Raw genomic sequence first — 22,951 nt, 5'->3', positions numbered from 1 at the left:
TTAAGATGAAGGTGTCGGGACCGATACTTTGGAAGTGAGCATTGACCAGGATTGGAGAATTTTAGCTATGAGGAAAGATTTGATAGTCTGGGGTTGTTTTCCTTGGAACAGAGGAGGCTGAGGGGTGACTTAATTGAAGTGTACAAAATTATGATGGGCCTAGATAGAGTGGATAGGAAGGACCTATTTCCCTTAGCAGAGAGGTCAATAACCAGGGGGGCATAGATTTAAAGTGATTGGTAGAAGGATTAGAGGGGAGCTGAGGAAAATTTTTTTCATCCAAAGGGTGATGGGGGTCTGGAACTCACTGCCTGAAAGGGTGGTAGAGGCAGAAACCCTCAACTCATTTAAAAAGTACCTGGACGTGCGCCTTAAGTGCCGTAACCTACAGGACTACGGACGTAGTGCTGGGAAGTGGGATTAGGCTGTGTGGCTCATTTTCGGCCGGCACAGACAATGATGGGCCGAATGGCCTCCTTCTGTGCCGTAAATTTTCTATGATTTTATGATTCTACTTGCATGTCCTCTGTTCTGGTCACTGACCATTTGGGCACTATTGAAGTGGACCTTTTGCAGTTCATGGAAGGCATGTGATTGTGTGCAGGGCACCAGATGGTCATATTAGTACCATCAATGAAGCCCTGAAAAAACAGAAGGACCCTCTGATTCTGCTGCTGGGTTTGCAGGGGTAAAATGACGAAGTTGCATTGGGAATCTGCTTGTATGCACCTGCACACTGCAGATTGGTTAATGTTGCTGATGCCCTCTGTAGTAGCTGGGAATGAGCCTAAGACATAAAAGATCACTGCCAGTGACAGTGCCAACCCTGAGTTGGAGGTTGTCTGCACACCAGATTTGAGCAAACAACACAATTAAGAGAAGCTTGAGACAGCAGCTTTCTGTGGACATTCCCAGATAGATTTCCTGCATCTTTAGACTCAACTCCATCCATGGAAAACAATCTTGTAATGAAATCAGTAGTTGTTTCCCGCCAAAGTATTTTGGAATGATTTAATTTAATAAACGATCTCTGTGTCTCACAAGCAGAAATACTCGTTGCACTGCACCTTCCTCTGATTACATTGTTCAATCTTCAAAATTCAAAAGACACAGAAGATATATTTTTCAGATGGTACTTGGTTCAAAAGGGACGATTTGGAAAGATGTTTAGGAAGGCATTGTAGAGCTGAGAAGTTACGAACATATGAACAATGACGGACAGGAAAAGACCCTCCGGTCAATCCAGTCTATCCCACACAATTGTGATACCTCGTGTATCACAAAAGATATACTCCCCACCCCATGCCATGTGATCTCCTGGGAGAGACGAAAAACCAGGCAAAAACCCTGGGCAATTTGGGGGGAAAAAATCTTGGAATTTCCTCTCCGACCCCTTTAGCGATTGAAACCAGTCCAGGAGATCACTCTGGCCCTGAATTCCACGCATTACACTACCTGCCTTTTGTAAGAGGTGATCTCTGCCCCAGTCAGAAAAAGGTCCAGCTCGCGCTTGAAGGAGTTCAGTGAATTGGCATCGACCGCACGAGCCGACAGCCTGTTTCAGAGGTCCACTATTCTCTGGGAAAAGAATCATCTCCCATCATCTAAGAACATAAGAACATAAGAAATAGGAGCAGGAGTAGGCCAATCGGCCCCTCGAGCCTGCTCCGCCATTCAATAAGATCATGGCTGATCTGATCCTAACCTCAAATCTAAATTCATGTCCAATTTCCTGCCTGCTCCCCGTAACCCCTAATTCCCTTTACTTCTATAAGAACATCTAACCTAGATCTGATCTTGTACAACTTAAAATTGTGACCCCTGTCAATTGGAACACAATCCATCCCTTTCATCATTTTATAAACCTCAATCAGATCACCCCTAAGTCTACGCTTCTCTAAAGTTGAATTTCTCTACTCTGTCTATTGCAAAAGGGATTCAGGGGTCAGTCATGTGTCTGTTAATTTTCTGTGGCTTCATGTTTTTGTTAAGTGACCTGACCATTGAAGTTTTCAAGATTGAGGTAAATAGATTTTTGTTAGGTAAGGGTATCAAGGGATATGGAGCAAAGGTGGGAAAATGGAGTTGGAGTGCAGATCAGCCATGATCTAATTGAATGGTTGAACAGGCCCGAGGGGCTGAATGGCCTACTCTTGTTCCTAATGTTCCTATGATTAGTATCTTGTTAATCAGTGTTGTAAAAATCTCTGGAAACTAGAAGGAGCTAGAGAAAGACATTGCAGGATGGACAAAAGTAAGCTCAGGGGCAGATTTAGTGCAGAGCACCATGGTATGAAATGTTTTGTTCACCCAGTTTCTTGGGCAGTGAAGAAGACGTAAAAGCAAAATTTTAGCTTTCACTGGGAGCCACATGATGCAATGCCATTAGGATCAATCGACAATTTGTATATTCAGGTAAATAAAGCGAACATGTTTTGACATACATAAATAATACTAAAGTACTATAAACACATTAAAAAAATGAAAGTACGATAAAGTCATGGTTCATTTCACCCAATGAGAAAAATCTTTTTAAAAGTCTGGCTGTTGAAATGAACTCCATAATATCATTGTTAGATTAAGTATCTAACTCAAGTTACATTATTTACATAAGTTAGCTCACGAGCAGCCTTCGTAGTCGTGGCAGGAAATCCCTCTGCATGGAATGGTATAGCACAGGATCATTAATTATTTAAGCCCTACCACTGCCACTCCTTATTGTTTATGTAATGAAAATAGAGAGTGTCAGTGATAATGGTGTCTCGGGACACCACTATCACTGGTCCTTCCCCCCACCCCAACCCTCCCACACAAAAAGAGCACTGACGTAGGCAGAGCCAACACAGAATATACTTACCATTTACAGGGAACAATACTGAAATTGGTTGAGAGAAAAGGATCTAGGTGTTATTGTGCACAGATCACTCAAGGTTCACAAGCAATGCACAGAAGCCGTAGCCAAAGCAAACAGGGTATTGGGTTGTATTAATAGAACCCATTCAATATAAGTCAAAGGACACCATTCTGTCCTTATACAGGTCCTTGCTTAGACCGCATCTGGAATACTGCATCCAGTTTTGGTCCCTGCACATGATGGGTGAAACAATGGCCTTGGAAAAGGTTCAGAGGAGAGCCGCAAGAATGATTCCCAGCTTAAAGATTCTCAGTCACTCAGATAGGTTTAAAGAGCTGGGTCTATTTACTTTAGAGCAGCGTAGACTTAGAGGTGGCCTGATCAAGGTATATAAAATAATGAAAGGAGTGGATTGCATACCCATTGAAAGATTATTTCAGTTTGACAGATTGGGGAGGACCGGAGCACACTCTGCAAAAGTAGGAATAGGCTAGATTTTAGCCGGTTCTTCTTTTCCCAGAGAATAGTGGACCTTTGAAATAAGTTGCTGGTTTGTGCGGTGTGTGCTGACACTCTGCACGCCTTCAAAAGAGAGCTGGACTGGTTGTTGGCTGGGGCAGATATCGTAACTTATAAAAGGTAAGCAATTTACCAGTTAACATAAGCATGGTCAATGTGATCTCCTGGACTGGTTTTGATCGCCTGAGGGGGGGTGGGAGAGGAATTTTCCAGATTTCAATCCTCCTCCACTTTTTAATCCTTGTGTTTCTTTTTCTGTTTTTTTGCTTCTCCCAGGAGACTACTGCTGGGGGGTGGGGGAAGGAAGTGTCTAATCACGATGCTGCAGACATCATGAGTGTGGGGCAGGCTTGATGGATCAGCTGGTCTTTTCCTGCCCGTCATTTTTGTACGTTCGTACATATGTGCAATGCCATAATTATGGAGAGGATCACTGTCCTTCAAGAAAGAAGGAAGCCAATAGTGGAGAGCAAGTTGGAGATGCTGAGGAAAGAAAGGAAGATCTGAAGTGAGTGTGGAAGAGAGGACTCTTAGAGGAGGAGAAGAACATGGAAACCTTACGGGAGGAAGCAAGGAAGAAGCCTGTGGAATTACAGCGGTCAATGAGATCAACAATAAAGAGGAAAATGAAACAAAGACAGAGAAAAGCTTTTGTGATGGATCCACGTCAATTTATGAATGGGTTGGCCATAGCTGGGGTACTGGATGTTCTAAGAATTGGAGAGTCACCTGCTCCATACATGAAGTGACAGTAGAGTGTGGAGTTGATATGATAAAGGATTGGTGAGACCAATGGAACCAGATGTGGAGTTTCACGAGAGTAAACTAAGGTTGTGGGAGATGGTGGATTTTGTAAAGAAAAGAGCATTTACATAACTGGGGTGAACCTCTGCACTTGGAGCAGTGCAACAGGGGGGCCTGCCCCACCACGCAGCAGATCTCAGACAGCTCAACCACTCTGAGAGGGGGATCCGCAGGCCCAAAGACAAAGGCAGGCTAATTTCAATTATTTTTAATCAGCCGACGAATGGTTTCCATAGTAACAATTAATCAATCCCTTTCCACTTTAGCCGTGTACCTGCCCCCAGGATGAATTTGGATGAAATTCCCAGGGAAGCATAGGACCGTCCTGAAATTATGACACTGATTTTAACTCCCCCCCGGGAGTCAGTACCTGGGCGGGGGGGGGGGGGGGGTCAGTAAAAACGAGGGCAGTCACTTACCCCTTCTGATCATGCTGGCTGCCCGCCGTGTCCTGATCTTAACCTGCTCATTTGAGTAGGCGAGCGGGCCACCCGCAAGAAGGAAGTGAGATCCTTCTTTAAATATGCAGATTGGGTCCAATGATGTCATCGGGACCCGACTGTAATATTAGTCGTCGGAGTGAGCGGGAGAGCAGTGACGGCTCCCCCCCCCCCCCACCCTCCCCCAGGCCAGACCTGTTGGGAGCGAGATCGTGGGCGAGAAGAGGCCCAGCGGGTAAGTCTGAAAAATGTAATTTGGGTTTCTTTGGGCCTCCTTGCCCCAGGCTCCTCAATCATAGCTACAAGCCCTCCCCCCCCCGATTGCCTCCAGAGCCCACCCCGCCCTCAACTGATGGCCAGGGACTGTTCCCACGGGGCCCCAGTGGCGGCCTCCTGTTGCCAAACTCCCACTCCCGCCTGCTGGCCAGTTGGTGAATCCGACCGGGGTTCTGGGAGAATTAATGTAAATGAGCTCTGGCACTAAGATCGGCCGGTCTCACGTTCCCACACTCCCTGGGTTCCCCCGTCCGCTTCAGGGATCGCTCACCCCGCTCACCCCACATCACTCTCCCCGCTCACCTCACATCACTCACCCTGCCCACATCACTCTCCCCGCTCACCTCACATCACTCACCCTGCCCACGTCACTCTCCCTGCTCACCTCACATCACTCACCCTGCCCACGTCACTCTCCCTGCTCACCTCACATCACTCACCCTGCCCACTTAACTCTCCCCGCTCACCTCACATCACTCACCCTGCCCACGTCACTCTCCCTGCTCACCTCACATCACTCACTCTACTCACGTCACTCTCCCCGCTCACCTCACATCACTCACCCTGCCCACGTCACTCTCCCCGCTCACCTCACATCACTCACTCTACTCACGTCACTCTCCCCGCTCACCTCACATCACTCACCCTGCCCACTTAACTCTCCCCGCCCACCTCACATCACTCACCCTGCCCACGTCACTCTCCCTGCTCACCTCACATCACTCACTCTACTCACATCACTCTCCCTGCTCACCTCACATCACTCACCCTGCCCACTTAACTCTCCCCGCTCACCTCACATCACTCACCCTGCCCACGTCACTCTCCCTGCTCACCTCACATCACTCACTCTACTCACATCACTCTCCCTGCTCACCTCACATCACTCACCCTGCCCACGTCACTCTCCCCGCTCACCTCACATCACTCTCCCCGCTCACCTCACATCACTCTCCCCGCTCACCTCACATCACTCTCCCCGCTCACCTCACATCACTCTCCCCGTTCACCTCACATCACTCACTCTACTCACATCACTCTCCCCGCTCACCTCACATCACTCTCCCCGCTCACCTCACATCACTCTCCCCGTTCACCTCACATCACTCACCCTGCCCACGTCACTCTCCCCGCTCACCTCACGTCACTCTCCCCGCTCACCTCACGTCACTCTCCCCGCCCACCCTGCATTGTTCACATCCCTCATGCCCGCTGGCCTCACATCATCCTGCCGGGTTCGGTCAGAACTGGGCCTGCACTATAGTAACGAGGCCTGGGTGTAAAATGGACCGGGCCTCAACATAGCGAGTTCGGGTTGAGCCTGCCACTCAACCACCAGCCCCAGAGCCTCTCACCCAGAGTTAAAATCGGAGGCTGTAAAATCCAATTCCAAAGGGAAGGGTGAAGTGGGCTTAAATATAGAAAACATCAAGCCGGTTAAAGCAGTGTATCCTTGTTCATTGTTAATATTGTGTGAAAAGCAGCCAATGATTGTTTCATTGATTATTTGATAAATAATTGATGCTGTCTCTTGATGAATTGGACACTAAAACCGGTGACCTTTGCCCTTCCATTGCCTAATATGTAGACAGCCCCCCAGTTCTGCAGGTCTGCCCTGTCGCCATTTCCCCAGTTAATGAAATTATCTGTAGCTCTGACTCTGAGTAATACACAATATGTATATTTTTTCTTATCAATCCTGCTGTTGCCGAATGAATTGGGCATTTGGCTTATTGCTTGTGGCAGGTTGTCTCTCAGGCACCATGAGAAAAATATACAAACTCATATGCCTATGTTCCAAATCAATTCTGTGGTAAAGTGGAAATTACCCCAGTACCAATAAGCAGCGGAGCTATGAAAAATCCCCTGAATACAGCTCACACATAAAAGAGAACCTATCAATCATGAGAGAGGGCTTCTGGCCCTGGGCGGCTGCTCTCCACAGCAGCAGATGAGATTGGACAGGGCTGGAATATGTGAGGTTGCCTCCTTTCTAAATGCAAACACGTAACCCAGTTAAAGCATGTGCACTTGTAAAGTTTACTGTCACGCCAACTAATTAATCACTTCGCAAACTGCAATTAATCATACGTTAATGAGAAGGTCCCTTTGGTTTGTTAAATACAGGTTCTTTGGTCCCCGCTCTCCTTGGAGCCAAAAGCGAGCCGAAAACATGCAGGACTCAATTAATCTTAGATCATCGCGGGGTGTTCGAAATCTGTCTTCAAGTGAAAGAGGTAAATAGCTGCAACATTTCAAACTGGCAACGCATCGCTTGTGTAAATTCGCAAGCAGTTAATCGTGGCCGAAAGAGAAGAGAAGAGAAGAGAGAGGGAGGGGGGGCAAGATTTTTAATGCACTTGTCAGCCTGTGATGGTTCCTCCGCTGAAACGGAAAAGCGTCTGCCTTCAGAACAAATGTGTGTACAAAAAAATTAATTCAGACTCGGGGAATATTCGAGCCCACCGGCTCACAGCTGGTATCTGTGCTTACGACTTGTTTTCATTAACTCGGCCATTAACAGTCCAAATCCACAGTGTGATTGAAATGTCCTGTGAAATTGCAGTGTATCAGCCAATTCCGAAACCCGACACCTTCAGCAAGTGTTCTGCGATATTGTTTCTGATTGTGTGGAATAAAATATGGTCTCGATTTGACAAGGAGAGATTAAACTGTGACAATCCTCTGCCACTCCACCTGGGAGGATGCAAACAAACAAGCGTCGGGCGTGCAGAAGTTGTTATGGAAGAATGCATGAGAATGACCTTTACTAACCTGTTGAATTATATCTCCTCCAACAGTGCCTTTGATTTGGAAACATCCATCTCTTTCATGATGATTCCTATATGAAACATTGAGATGAGTTCATCGGCCCACAGTAGAAATCAGCAGAAGCACTCTACTCCAGTTTAGATACAGAGTATTTAACAAGAGTTGTGGATTTAAAGCTGTATTCTGCCCGTTTTCCCTTTGCAGGACGATTCAGTAAAGTCACCTCTGTTGGCCTGAAAGCCATTTCGGGCAGCTAGAGTCCAAAACTAGGGGCCATAAACACAAGATATAAGACAGTCGCTAATACATCCAATAAAGAATTCAGGAGAAACTTCTTTACCCAGAGAGTGGTTAGAATGTGGAACTTGCTACCACATGGAGTAGTTGAGGCGAATCGGCATAAATGCCTTTAAGGGGAAGCTAGATAAACAGGAGGGCGAAAGGAAGAAAAGGATATGCAGATAAGGTGAGACGAAGTAGGGTGGGAGGAGGCTGGTGTGGAGCATAAACGCCAGCATAGACCAGTTGGACTGAATGGCCTCTTTCTATGCTGTAGATTCTATATAATACTATGTAAAACATTATGGCCTGTAGTATGAGTGACGCACGCCCAGCACGTCCAGAGCTGGCATGATGATTCCGATGTTCAGCAATGATTTTTTACAGCCGTACTCACCCATTCCAACTAACTCAGCAAAGGTCACTGGAAAGAATTAGAGTTTTAAATATAATTCACTGCTAAATCTTCATTTACAGCATCTGACTCGAGGCATAAATATTCCACTTAGAAGACTCCACTCAGTCCTGCTGGGCATATCTAGCCTGTAATGAACTAGATTTTTTTTAAAAAAAGGCACCTAAAATGTGTTTAGACTAAAGCTTAGAGTCAGCACTGACTCTGAACTTGCTGTGTGAATCTGGAGACAGGGTACGACATGAGTGTGGAGCAGAACGGAATGAGGTTCCCCAGGGAGGGTGCTCTCAAACTGCTTGGGTTGGCACCATACAGAATGTAAATCCCATGTGGGTCAAGCTCGGTTCACAGAGCGCTTGGGTGGTCCGGGCTGTTTTTAAACCCACCTGACCTTAATTTAAATGTTTAGGGAACAAGACTCATCCTGGTGCACTCCCATAATATCTAAAGTTTTAACCGTTGGCCTGAGCCGGACACACACGTGAATCCACGCACACACATGTATCCATGCACACATGTAGCTCTGTTTGAGCAGGACATTTAAGGTCCCAGTCAGAACCCAAACTGCATCGATTGGCCTCGTGCTGCAATAAATACACAGGTTTTCTGAGGGCTTCTTTTTGTCACCGGTCTTCATCCCCTTAAAGCAACGGCTCATCATGGGGTCCCAGCAACACCTCTGCCACGTGGCCGTGGCGACTGTCTGAGCTGAGGCAGTGAGTTGCAGTCGGGCCAATGATCATGTGAGTCCTTCAAAGACAGGCCCTATCTTTATTTTTTGGCTCCATTTTTGGTGTCCTTGCTGTTTGCCACAGAGGGGCCCAGCAGATAATTTGCTTGTAGGTCTCTGCTGATCTGCTCAGCTGTAAGAATATGCAACTTAGCAGTCCAGAGTGACCTACAGACGTAATGTTCTCTTTCCCCCGTGAGGGTGTAGCTGATCCCGTCTCGGTGCTTCCCCCAGGGTCGTGAGGTCAAAATCAGGGAAAGTGGTGTGTGTGGAACTGCAGGTGTGAATCCCTACCTATCGAACAAGTTCGAGCTTCTTAACAGAAGAGCCCAAATCTCCCGTGTAAAATATCACCATTCTGTACTTATACCCTCAAGTGGAGTTACTACATTTTTATTGCAATGCTGTTGATATGTGACAAAATAATACTTCTCTAGGGATAACTTTTTTTAGAATATGCTTGGAAACAAATCTGAAACAGCAGCTCAGCAGTAATTCCCTTCAAATGCTCGTACCACATTAAATCAAATAAAACAAAACAAACAGCTATGTGTTTATGGACAATATGCTGAAAATGCAAGCAGCCAAGCATGCTGAATCTTAATTCAGTTTGTAGCATGCACTCATTCTTGACTTCACTTTTTCTGTTACCTGGAGTGATTTGTGTCACAACTGATGACTTTATGTCCTGTGAAGTATTGTAGTAAAGGTCGCTGTGAAGAGCAGATAAGGGACGAACAGTGTTTAGACATATCCTTTGGGACTTGTATTAATAGCTATACAGTTTAATGCATTGTTACAGATGGGTTGCTAAACTGAAACAACTAATAAAGATTAGAATGGCCATGTGATAAGAGGAGATGGCTGAGTCATCACTGTCCAAATTCTCAACAGTGCCCCCTCTGCAGTCTCACTGCCATTTGAAGCTGTAACCATCTAGAAAATGGATTTAACAAATATAATGAAGTAAAACCAAAAGAGAGAGAATGAGACGTTCCCTCCCACAAACGTCCCATTATCCCTTAGCCCCACTTGTGCCTTCCTTGCAGTTCTTCCTGGACTAGTTCCTGATGAACCTAAGTAACCTGTGAAGAACATACAGATAGGGACACAACAGCACAGATGTGAATAATCATTTTTTAAAAATCCTCATTAGAATTTTTTTTAGTTAGATCTATATGCTGTTTGTTCTAAAATCATAAGCCTGCCTAATGTCGTTCTTTTTTGACAAATGGGGTGAAATTCCTTTCTTATGGAAAAATAGGAGACTGTTAGTTTTCTTCCGCAATTAATGAGCTGCTAAAAAAAAATCCCACTCTCAGAAGTCGCACGTTTCGAAGCCCTTGTGCGGCCTTGATTTTGTGAGTGGGTTGTCAGTTATGAAGAGAAGTGGAGACACTTCAGGTGCTCAGCTCTGAGGTGTCTTGACGTTGATGAGATTTACTGATAACAGGGCCGGAGTTCCATGAGCGGATACACTGGGATCCAGCCCGCTGGTGCCCTCCATTGCTAACTCCGCCAGAGGGTGCGGTGTCAGTGGGTGGGCACCTCATTTGCATGGGGCTGCCAGGCACCAGCGCCACCCAGGGCGTATCTGCAGCACCGGCCTGCGTCACGTGACTGGAAAATCAGACGCTTCCCAGCCATTTGTTGGTGGGGGGGTGGGGGGCTTGTGTGGGTAGGGGGTTACATAGAACCACATGAAAAGAATAATATGGAAACAGGATGCTCAGCCAACCAGCCCGTGTTGTTGTTTATCCTCCACACGAGCAGCATCCTAATGCCATGTGCCCACCCTGTTCCACATTAACCACCGATCTTACCTATTCTTAAATGTTCAACAGTCTCTGCTTCAATCACACACTCCGCATTCCACAGCCTCACAACCCTCCATGCAAACAAAAGTTTCTCCTGATTTATCTATGTCCCCTTGTCCTAAACCCCTCAATCACTGGAAAAAAAAGTTTCTTTTTATCTACCCTGCCCCATTTGTCCATAATTTAAATCCCTCTATCAAATCCCATTGTCATCTGTTTTGAAGAAAACAGCCCCAATTTCTCAAGTTTCCTCCTGTATCCTCCTTGGGCCCCTGTGTGAAGGAGTCTGACCTGTGGAGCCATTTCTTCAGGGGTCCAAGCTGCCCTATTTTGCATTAATCGACCCCTCCACCCATCAATACCTGGGACCTGCATTAATAGACCCCTCCACCCATCAATACCTGGGACCTGCATTAATAGACCCCTCCACCCATCAATACCTGGGACCTGCATTAATAGACCCCTCCACCCATCAATACCTGTGACCTGCATTAATAGATCCCTCCACCCATCAATACCTGGGACCTGCATTAATCGACCCCTCCACCCATCAATGCCTGGGACCTGCATTAATAGATCTCTCCACCCATCAATATCTAGAACCTACATTAATACACCCCTCCACCCATCAATACCTGTGACCTGCATTAATAGACCCCTCCACCCATCAATACCTGGGAGCTGCATTAGTTGAACCCTCCACCCATCAATATTTAGACCCTACATTAATCGACCCCTCCACCCATCAATACCTGGGACCTGCATTAATAGATCTCTCTACCCATCAATACCTGGGGCCTGCATTAATAGACTGGTGCATTCATGTTATTTAAGAAAGGGAACAAATTAGACCCTGGTAATTGGAGGTCTGTGACTTGGACTTCACTAGTCGGGAGGCTGTTGGGAAGCATCACACAGGATGTGACATGTGATCATTCGGAGCGTTTGGTGGTTATTAGGGAGTCCCAACATGGCTTTGATAGGTCCTGCACCACTAACTTGATTGCATTCTTTGAGGAAGTGACCAAAATGATGGATGAAGTTAGTCCAGTTGATGTTGTATAGCTTGACTTCCAAAATATCTTTAATAAAGTACCACAAAGAGGGCTAATAGAAACAAATTAAATTTTGTTAGATTATAGGACAGCAATTATATTGGAAAAGTACCTGGTTGAGATCCTATGAGCAGAGGATTGTTATTGAGGAGAGTGGTTCCCTCCATGGCCTTGCCCCTCCCTATCTCTGTAACATTCTCCAGCTCTACAACCCTCTGGGAACTCTGCATTCCACCAATTCAGGCCTCTTGTACAGCCCTGACTACCTTTGCCCCACCATTGGCGGCCGTGCTTTCAGCTGTCTAGGCCCTAAGCGCTGGAATTCCCTCCCTAAACCTTTCCACTTCTCTACCTCTCTCTTCTCCTTTAAGATGCTCCTTAGAACCTATCTCTTTGACCCAGCTTTTGTTCACCTGTCCTAATGTCTCCTTCTTTGGCTTGGTGTCAATTTTTGTCTGATTATGTTCCAGTGAAGCACCTTGAGACATTTCACTACCTTAAAGGCGCTATATAAATGCATGTTGTTGTTGTTGTTGTTGATTGGGGTCTGGTTATGAGTAGAGTTCCACAGGGTTTGTGTTGGTACCAATGCTGTTTTTTTTATTAATGATCGACCTGAAGGTTTAAATAGGTCCATCCTTAAATTCACAGATGATGCAAAATGTGCATGGGGTTAGTAATTCAGAACAAATCAATATGTTGCAGACCAGTTGAGATCAGTTGGGTGAATAGCAGATGTCACTTTATGAACAAGTGCAGTGCCATGCAGTTGGGTTAGGAAAGTCCAGACATGTTTATATCTTGTTAAAGGTAACAGATCAACCAAGAGACCTCACTGAAGATGCACAAGCAGCATGAAATTGCTATAAGGAAAGCAAATAGGCCTTTGAGCTGCATTGCTCGGACCACTGAATACAAAATGAAGAGCACTCGACTATACTTAAGCTATATGAGGATCTGATATGTCCATACTTGGAATATGAGGGGTAATTTTAACTTTGGGCGATAGTGTAAAACAGGCAATATCGAATTAGCCGCCCATTATACATCACATCCCATTTTCCTTTCCCTTGAAGTCAATGGTGTATAACAGGTGATCAACTCGATATCGCCCAAAGTTAAAATGACCTCCATGGTGTGTAGTTTTGGTCCCTGCATCTCGTGAAAGAAATCAAAACTCAGGAGACGGTGCAGAGGAGAGTAGCAAGATAATTAGCAAATCTTAGAGTTCTTAGTCATGAGGACAGTCTCTGAGAGTTGGTGTCATTTATTTTGGAGAAGTGTGGCCTTATAGAAGATATGATTGAAGTTTTAAAAATGATGAGGGGATTGGATACAGTCTGGTTCGATAAGTTATTTGAAATAGAATGGAATGGTAGGATTAGGAGTCATGCCTATAAAATCCAAAAGCAAAGAATTAGGCTCAATGTCGGAGTATTTCTTTTCACAAAGAATTATCATTCTCTGGAACTAACTGCTGAGTTATGTGGTGAGTATGGAGTCGTTACTCTTCTTCAAAAGATAACTTGACAAGTTCCTGAGAGATGAGGACATTTAAAAAAAGAAAGACTTGCATTTATATAGCACCTTTCACAACATCAGGACGTCCCAAAGCGATTTACAGCCAATGTTGTAATGTAGGAAGCATGGCAGCCAATTTGCACATAGCAAGGTCCCACAAACAGCAATGGGATAATGATCAGATGATCTCTTTGTTTTAAAGATGTTGGTTGAGGAATGAATATTGGCCAGGACACTGGGGAGAACTCCACTGCTTTCCTTCGAAATAGTGCCATGGGATCTTTTATGTCCACCTGAGAGGACGGACAGGGCCTTGGTTTAACGTCTCATCTGAAAGACAGCACCTCCGATCATGCAGCACTCCCTCAGTACTGCACTAGAGCATCAGCCTACATTTCATGCTCAAGTGTCTGGAGTGGGGCTTGAACCCATGACCTTCTAACTCGGAGGCAAGAATTCTACTCACTGAGCCAAGGCTGCAGTTATAGATGGTAACCAATAGCTTTGGTGATGTGTTATGACCAGCCAGACTCTCCTGCAGCTTTGTTGACTGAATTAGGGAGGCGAGGAGGAAATTCTCAGAGTTTTTTTTGATGTATATCGCTTGATAATCCTGGGGGTCTTTTCTTGCCCTTCATTTTTTATGTTGTATTTATTTCCCATAGCAAAGCTTGTAGTAAATTGAATCATACACTGTTTGAGAAGGACAGGAGATTGTTATCATATAAATCACAATGTATTCTGTTAAGGTGGAGCCAAGGCAGTAAAGTTCAGTTATTGGTAAATAAACACACACCTAGGCCACTCAGAGTTTAATTGTTGTTTAGTCAGGAAACTTTGCAAATGATAAAGTGCTTGTCAGGTTCAGCTCGAAGTCAGGAGCACCCAGCATTCATTAACGAGCTATCATCCTTTTTTTAAAGATTGGGTTGCATCCGTAACAAAGTGTGACACCAGGAATGTGACATCTGAACAGTGATGTCTGATGCACACTGACATATCAGGTTTAATATTTTACCAATGAATCTCCATGGCAAGTTAGGGGATATACTGTTTTATAAGGACATGAACATCATATTATGTAAATAGAAATGTAAATATGTGTTCTACACTCACTGGTTCCCTTCTTTCTCCTCCACTGAAGGTCCCGACTCTGGCTGGATTCAGTTCTACACTCACTGGTTACCTCTCTCCCTCCCCTGAAGCTGCTGACTCTGGCTGGGTTCAGTTCTACACTCACTGGTTCCCCTCCCTCTCCTCCCCTGAAGGTACTGACTCTGGTTAGGTTCTGTTCTGCACTCACTGGTTCCCCTCTCTCCTGCTCCTCCCCTGAAGCTGCTGACTCTGGCTGGGTTCAGTTCTACACTCACTGGTTCCCCTCCCTCTCCTCCCCTGAAGGTGCTGACTCTGGCTTGGTTCAGTTCTACACTCACTGGTTCCCCTCCCTCTCCTCCCCTGAAGGTGCTGACTCTGGCTGGGTTCAGTTCTACATTCACTGGTTCCCCTCCCTCTCTGAGAGAGAAAATTGAATATAAGAGTAAACTAGCAAGAAATATAAAAACAGATTGTAAGAGCTTCTACAAGTACTATAAAAAAGAAAAGGTTAGCGAAAGTAAACGTGGGTCCCTTAGAGACAGAGACAGGAGAAATCAGTTTTGGTCTCCTTACCTAAGGAAGGATATACTTGCCTTTGAGGGGGTGCATCAAAGATTCACTAGATTGGTTCCTGAGATGAGAGGGTTGTCCTATGAGGAGAGATTGAGTAAAATGGGCCTATATTCTCTGGAGGTTAGAAGAATGAGAGGTGATCTCATTGAAACGTATAAAATTCTTATCGGGATTGACAGGGTAGATGCTGAGAGGCTGTTTCCCCTGGCTGGAGAGTCCAGAACTAGAGGTCATAGCCTCAAGAGGTCAGCCATTTAGGAGCAAGATGAGGAAAAATTTTGTTACTCAGAGGGCTGTGAATCTTTGGAATTCTCTATCCCAGAGGGCTGTGGACACTCAGTCGTTGAGTATATTCAAGACTGAGATTGTTAGATTTTTGGACACTAAGAGAATCAAGGGATATGGGGATAGGGCAGGAAAGTGGAGTTGAGATGGAAGATCAGCCATGATCATCTTTTGAATGGCGGAGCAGGCTCGAGGGGCCATATGGCCTACTTCTGCTCCTATTTCTTATGTTCTTATGTGTTGCTTTAAGGCCAGAAGGTGTAATTGCTTACCATTCTTGAAAGGAATGATGAGTTCACTGACAAGTCCAGATTCAGATAAGAATCTTGGATTTGATTAATTCATAGGTTAATTAACAATTTGGAGAGAGTCTGGAACCAGCATGTTCTTGGAGTGAGTGAGCTGAAACGCTTTGCATTTGTAAGAAAAAAAGCTGACTGCAGAAGATAAAGAGTATACGAATCATTGCTTAAAAAGTTTACATTTTCCAACATTTATCCTTGGCTTGGAGATGTTCAACTGTATTTTTTGTGTGTGTGTGCGGTCTGCTGCAGTCATTGAGAAAGTGGAAGTCATGTTGGGAATCCAATTCATTAGACGAATGACCCAATTGGGTGTGATAGAAAAAATTTGTCTGGTCGGTTAACCTACGTTAGAATAAATTTGCTTACGACTAAGGGTGGCTCATAAGTGAACTGTTGCACAAAAGTGTTGTAGGTGTGGTGCCAACTCTGAGTAAAACTTTTTATATATTACAGTTACACATAGATCATTTATAGATGATATATCACCCAGTCAAGCAAAAATAACATGCACTTTGCACGTAGAACACTTTGGAGTGTAGTCGACGTGTGTTTGACATTAGGATTGTTAATTATACAGATTTAATGAATTCCTTAATTCTGCACAAAACAGGAGAAGAAAGAGATAGGGCAGGTCTCCTCTCATTGCCCTGGGGGTGTAAAGGATTGCCTGAGCGCAGCGCATGGAGAAAGATCAGGCGGGTCAGATTGTGTGCCTGTTATGGAGCCTCTCTGATTTATTCAAATGAATGGGCGGAGATCGGGCAGGCTCTACAATGGGCGTGCGATCCCCCTGCCCAGTTACAGAGATTAACGCTGCTAATTGATCAGTTATGACCTGCAATAGATTTTGGAATTTATTCTTTTGCTAGGAATGCAGCACTTCTGATACCACTCCTCTCAGTTTGGGTCATTCAATGCAATGCCCCTAACATGGTCATTTCAGATTAGAGCAGAGGCCACCGCAGTACCCCTCCTAACACCACCGGCTTGTCAACTTAAATTTATGCTTCACAAAAGCTTTTCAATTATTCAAATACAGTGCAGTTCAATTTTACTCTGTTTTGATTATGCATTTCCCCCAAGTCTATATCTGTCAAATCACTGCACTCATGAGATGTGCAATAGAGCTGCTGTTAAGAAATATGAGTCCTTTTTAACACTGTCATTGAGAGAAATGATTAACAAATGATTAAAGGCCAATGTCACTCTTTGTTGGTCTATCTAGACTATAATTCAAGGAAGCTGTAATTCAACAGAGAAATTTACTCTACAACCTTTGAAAGACTTCCAGTCTTTGTATAAATGCCCTATGTGGTTTCCTCCTAAGCTGAGGTAGAATTTTAGTTTTTATATTACTATTATGTTACTGATTCAGAAACAGATTTATAAGGTGTCAACCTTGGCTCAATGCTAGTACTATTGCCCCACCCCAGTGACTTGAGCACATAATCTAGGCTGACACTTCAGTGCAGTACTGAGGGAATGCTGCACTGTCGGAGGTGCCACCTTTCGGATGAGGCCTTAAACTGAGGCCCCCGTCTATCCTCTCAGGTAGATGTAAAAGATCCCATGGCACTATTCGAAGATGAGCAGGGGAATTCTTGCGGTGTCGGAGCCAACATTTATTCTCCAACCAACATCAGCAAAACATTATCTGGGAATTTTTCTTGTAGCTGTTTGTGGGACCTTGCAAATTGGCTGCTGCATTTCCCTACATTACAACAGTGACTACATGTCAAAAGTAATTAATTGGCTGTGAAGTACTTTGGGATGTCCTGAGGATATGAAAGGTGTTATATAAATACAAATTTGAAGGTTGATATGAATAAAATGTATTTTTGGTGGGGGGGGGGGTGGTGATTGCTTTTAAATTTTAATAAATCATCCTGCATAGGCATAGCACAGCCCACTTTATGATGCTAAAATGACAGCCTATATCAATTCAAACTGTTTCCAGTAGCAACATCTTGCATCTTTATGGTGTCCTCCTTTATAGTACTGTAAAACGCCTCAGTACATGATGCATTTGGTTATGATGCTCAGCAACATCATCACATTTAATCCTTACTGCTAAATATTTTCTTTGCAAGGAACTAAGTCAGCCAACCAGATGTAGATATTGGCAACATGATGTACAGTAAGTTACCTTTGTACCAGCACCTACAGGAACCATATTGCAATGTTATATTGAGGGATGGGTTATGGGGTGTTTCATATACTTTCTCTATCACTGAGAGTGCCATAAACAATGTTTATCAGAGATGATGGTGTATCAGGAATTGTCACAGTGAAGGGCTAGTGATGAAATGCCCTACTGCAGCAATATTTAATCAATCAACACGAGGTTGGAGATTCTGAGAGTGACTTGGGAGTTCTTAGTCCATAGACAAGAGGCTGAAGAGTTTAATGTGCCTTCCCACAGAGAAGGTGATAACAATTTATAACAACATAAATTCTTCCGAAAATCAATGCAGTTGATTCAGCAAAGTTAAATGTGCCAGTGGACATAATGTTCTGACTATGGTTTTTAAAATGAAGATAATTTTTTTTGTTTTATGGAAGTGATGTGCTCGTTCTGTATAAGTGACTGATGACACTTTTGGCAAACAGCGAAGTGAACTGTAAAGGATTACAGGAAACAACAGCCAAGTTCAAGGAATGGGCAGATAGGGGGTGGATGCAATTTAATGTGGAGAAATACAAGATAATTCATTTTCGGAGGAAAAACAAGGAATGGGAGTGAACATTCAATGGAAAGACATTGAAGGGTGTGGAAGACCAGAGAGACTGAGTGGATCAAACATATAATTCCCTGAAAGTGCGAGTGCAGGTAGATAAAGCCATAACGAGGCCAACAGAATTCTGGATTTTATAAATAGAGGCACAAAGTACACGAATAAAGAAGTAATGATAAATTTGTACAAAACATTGACAAGGCTGCATATAGAGCACTGTGTACAGTTTTGGGAGTCCCATTATAGAAAGGGCATTAAAGCCATGGAGAGGCGTAGGGCATCGATTCACCAGGATGATACCTGGGGTAGGAAACTACAGTTATGAGGAAAGATTTGAGACACTGAGATTATTTTCATGAGCAGAGAAGCTAAGAGGAGATTTCATTGAAGTTTTTAAAATTATGAAGGGTTTTGGTAGAGTGAATAGGGAAATAAAATGTCCTCTGGTCGGGGAGTCAGTGATGAGAGGTCATCAATTACAAATTGTTGCTAAGAGAGGTTAGGAAAAATTTCTTTATGTAGTGGGTTGTTGGATCATGAAATGCGTTTGCACAGGGAATAGTTGAAGCAGAGACCATTGTATCTTTTAAGGGAAAATTGGATAAATATTTGAAGCAGAGGAAGATACAGGGCTAAAGGGAGAGAGCATGAGCAGTTGGATTGGTTGGATTATGCTAGCAAAGAGCTGGCATAGAAATGATGGGCTGACTGGCTTCCTTCTGTGCTATAAGATGTTGTGGTTCTATGGCCTCAGCCTCCCCAAAAGCTTAGACTTGGGCTTGATATTTTTACCCAGAGCTGTGGTTCTTTAGCTGAATGCAGATTGTGCAGTATGAGTTTGTGCCAAGTGCCTGATTTCCATGGATGCATCCGTACCATTCCATTGGATAAACTGCTGGAACAATTTTCTTTGGCTTTTAGCAATTACTGCTCATTTGTTTTTCAAAATTATTTGAAGAAAAGCTAGAGGAAAAAAATTAAATGTTTATTCAGTAAAGTTTATAATGACTTTTAAAAAAATAGGTTTATGTGTGTGACAGAAGAGCAAATGTGAGGGGAAAATGACAGTTTATTGGTTACACACCTGTGACAGATGAAAAGGCGGCGTGCCTTTTCTCAGCCTATTTCGATTTCGATTATTTGAATTTTGACAGCAAACAATGGTTCTTAGGGAAATGCATAGGAAGGGAGGAGGGAAACAGGTTGAGAGAGGACAGGGGACCTCTGGCCTCTTGACATTCCATGGAGGGGTCGAGTGGGAGGGAGGCGAGGGTGAATGGAAGGTTAAGAGTGATGTGAGTGATAGTGGAGTATTGTTCTATAAATAAGTAGTTTATGTGCTAGAAAATATCTTCATTCCATTACACCTGATCTTTGGCTGGTGGTCCATAAGTTCAATCCCTGCCCCGTTGGCTACTGTCATTTTTAAAAATTTATTCATGGGATGTCGGCGTCGTTGGTAAGGCCAACATTTATTACCCATTCCTAATTGCCCTTGAGAAGGTGGCGGTGAGCTTGCCTTCTTGAACCGCTGCAGTCCATTTGGTGATGGTTCTCCCACGGTGCTGTTAGTTAGGGAGTTCCAGGATTTTGACCCAGCGACGATGAAGGAATGGTGATATATTTCCAAGTCGGGATGGTGTGTGACTTGGAGGGGAACGTGCAGGTGGTGTTGTTCCCATGCGCCTGCTGCCCTTGTCCTTCTAGGTGGTAGAGGTTGCGGGTTTGGGAGGTGCTGTCGAAGAAGCCTTGACTGGTTGCTTCAGTGCATCTTGTAGATGGTACACTCTGCAGCCACGGTGCACTGATGGTGGAGGAAGTGATTGTTTAGGGTGGGGAATGGGGTGCCAATCAAGCGGGTTGCTTTGTCCTGGATGGTGTCGAGCTTCTTAAGTGTTGTTGGAGCTGCACACATCCAGGCAAGTGAAGAGAGTTCCATCACAGTCCTGACTTGTGCCTTGTAGATGCTGGAAAGGCTTTGGGGAGTCAGGAGGTGAGTCACTCACTGCAGAATACCCAGCCTCTGACCTGCTCTTGTAGCCACATTATTTATGTGGCTGGTCCAGTTAAGTTTCTGGTCAATGGTGACCCCCAGGATGTTGATGGTGGGGGATTCGGCGATGGTAATGCTGTTGAATGTCAAGGGAAAGTGGTTAGACTCTCTCTTGTTGGAGGTGGTCATTGCCTGGCACTTGTCTCATTCTGGGTGATGTTAGGGTTCTACAACTGGCCTCAACTTCCTCAGACTATTCAGGAGAAAAATCAGCTCTTAATTGCTACCCTTTCTGGAAAGTGCAGAAAGGGGCCATGTGAGAACAGGATTGGGCTCAGGTGTGATGCCTTGTGGTGGAATATCATGACAATACTTAATATTCTAGGGGCTCATGTATGCGGAATGGCCACTAGCATAAGGATGGGAGGGCTGCCAGCTCCTGTGGCACTGTATCGCAGCATGAGCCAACACATTTGAAAGAAGAGGAGTGAAGATTGGGAGAGAAGTTTTTTTTTCCTTTCTGATATTGTTCTGTGTGTCGTGCATGCGTGTGTGTGTGCACCTGTGTGTGCATGTGTGCATGCGTTTGTGTGTGCATGTTTTTGTGTGTGCGTGCGCCCAAGCATGTGTGTATTGGGAAGAGGAGGGAGATGTATGTCCCTCTCTTGAGTGTCTGGTTGAAAGCCATGCGCCCATTAATGTGTTAAATGGAATCTCTCCAATCTGTCATATACACTGTCTGGATGAGGGAGGTGTGTTTCTGCGCTGTCTGTTGGCTTTGGTAATCTAGGTTGAGGGGGATGGTGGTGTTAGATAGGCATGAATACAATGGGGGGAGAGATTTCATTCATGTTCTTTAGCAATTCAGGGAGGGTCAGGCAACAGATAGACATAGAGCTCCAGCCTTCTGATTACCTGAGTTTCAGAGTTATTGAAGCCAGAAGCTGAGGCCGTCACTAGCCCCTGCTCTTCTTTCACTTATACCCACATTCAGGGAACATCAGCAAACAGCTGGCTGGAGCTGCTCGAGGGATGTCCTTCAGCTTAGACAGTTTGTTGAATCATCTGACCCGAACTAGCTAAGTCTTGAAGGAAGTCACATAGTTAAGAAGCCCACCTAAAATCATTCTGATTCTTTCCAAATGAATATTTCATCATGAAGTTGCATTCATTTAACTACAAATAAGACGAATGAAAGATTGGCCCTTGCTGAAATAGAGGCTTTTATGCTTTTAAAATGTTCAAGCTCTATTGTATATGGTGTAAATGCAAAGGCTTTAAATCTATCAGCCCGCTGTCAATGCTTCTTTCTGATTAAACTTGCAGATAAATCTGAACAGTGTTGGCCAGCCCTTCACATTTAATGATTTTATGCATCGCTTACTGCTGTCTTTGTCCGTGTCCCCTACATCTCTTCTATTCTGTTGTCCCATTCTCTCACTCGTTTTTTCATTAATACGAGCACTCCACTCCTTACTCAGATCCCTGTCAGTTAGTCACACATTCACATGTAGATCTGTTTCAAATGTCTCCCTTGTCTAATTCTACCACAACATCACAGTCCATTGCACAAAACTTGGCATTGAGCTAAGGCCCCTTGTAACTGCTATCAATTTCTCACAGATATACTCCATTGTCACATAGTTAAAGCTGTTTGATCAACTTTAGAACATTTTAAGTTGTATGCTTAGTCAAAAAAAGAATGTTTCATGGTCACTTTGCCATTTAAAAGGGAAATGATTACCGGAAAAATAACATTTTCACTGACAGTTTGGGAGTAATTAGTTTCCCAGGGAGAAGGTGCTGGTTGTGGAGACATCACACAGTGAAACCATTGTTGTTTTATGGATGCTCATCCGTCAACTGTCAGTGCTTTTCAAAGAGGCTCCGGCTATAATGTTTTTCCTTTGCTTCTTTCCCATCGCAGGGCCTAAATTTGCCTGAATAATCATTAGTCTTTCTATTTGCCTAGGCTAAGCAGCTCCAATGGCTTTGTACCTTGTGCCACCACTGCAGCTGCAACCAGAGAAGTTGCATGTCATCCACAATGTGCTTCAATAAAGATATCCTCATATTTTAGTGCTGCTGTAGTGTTAGGCTGAAGATATGAAGACACATCGACAGTCCCTCAACACACTGGGTCATTAACTGTCTGAGTATTGTAGCAATGATCCAAAACGTTCTGTTACTAACAGAACGATAAAGCTCAGTTTGACCTCTTGTTTTGTGAATTGGAGGTGGGGGGGGTGGTGTGGGGGCGGAGGGTTACGTGGGCGGAGGAGAGAATTGGAAAATTCTGGGATCAAAAAGGCGTGTTGCAGTTTGTTCCATTAATCACTGTTGCTGAGTTCATCATGGATGTGGCCCATCAGCGTCAGAAATCAAACTGCAGTGTTGTGATCACAGTTTGATTTCTTTTCATACAAGAGACTGGTGTTCATGTTGGTATCAGCAAGAGAAGCTTATGAGAGAGGAGTAGGACA

Source organism: Heptranchias perlo, chromosome 1, assembly GCF_035084215.1.
Source record: "Heptranchias perlo isolate sHepPer1 chromosome 1, sHepPer1.hap1, whole genome shotgun sequence".
NCBI classification, from domain to species: domain Eukaryota; kingdom Metazoa; phylum Chordata; class Chondrichthyes; order Hexanchiformes; family Hexanchidae; genus Heptranchias; species Heptranchias perlo.
This window is presented reverse-complemented; position numbering follows the sequence as displayed.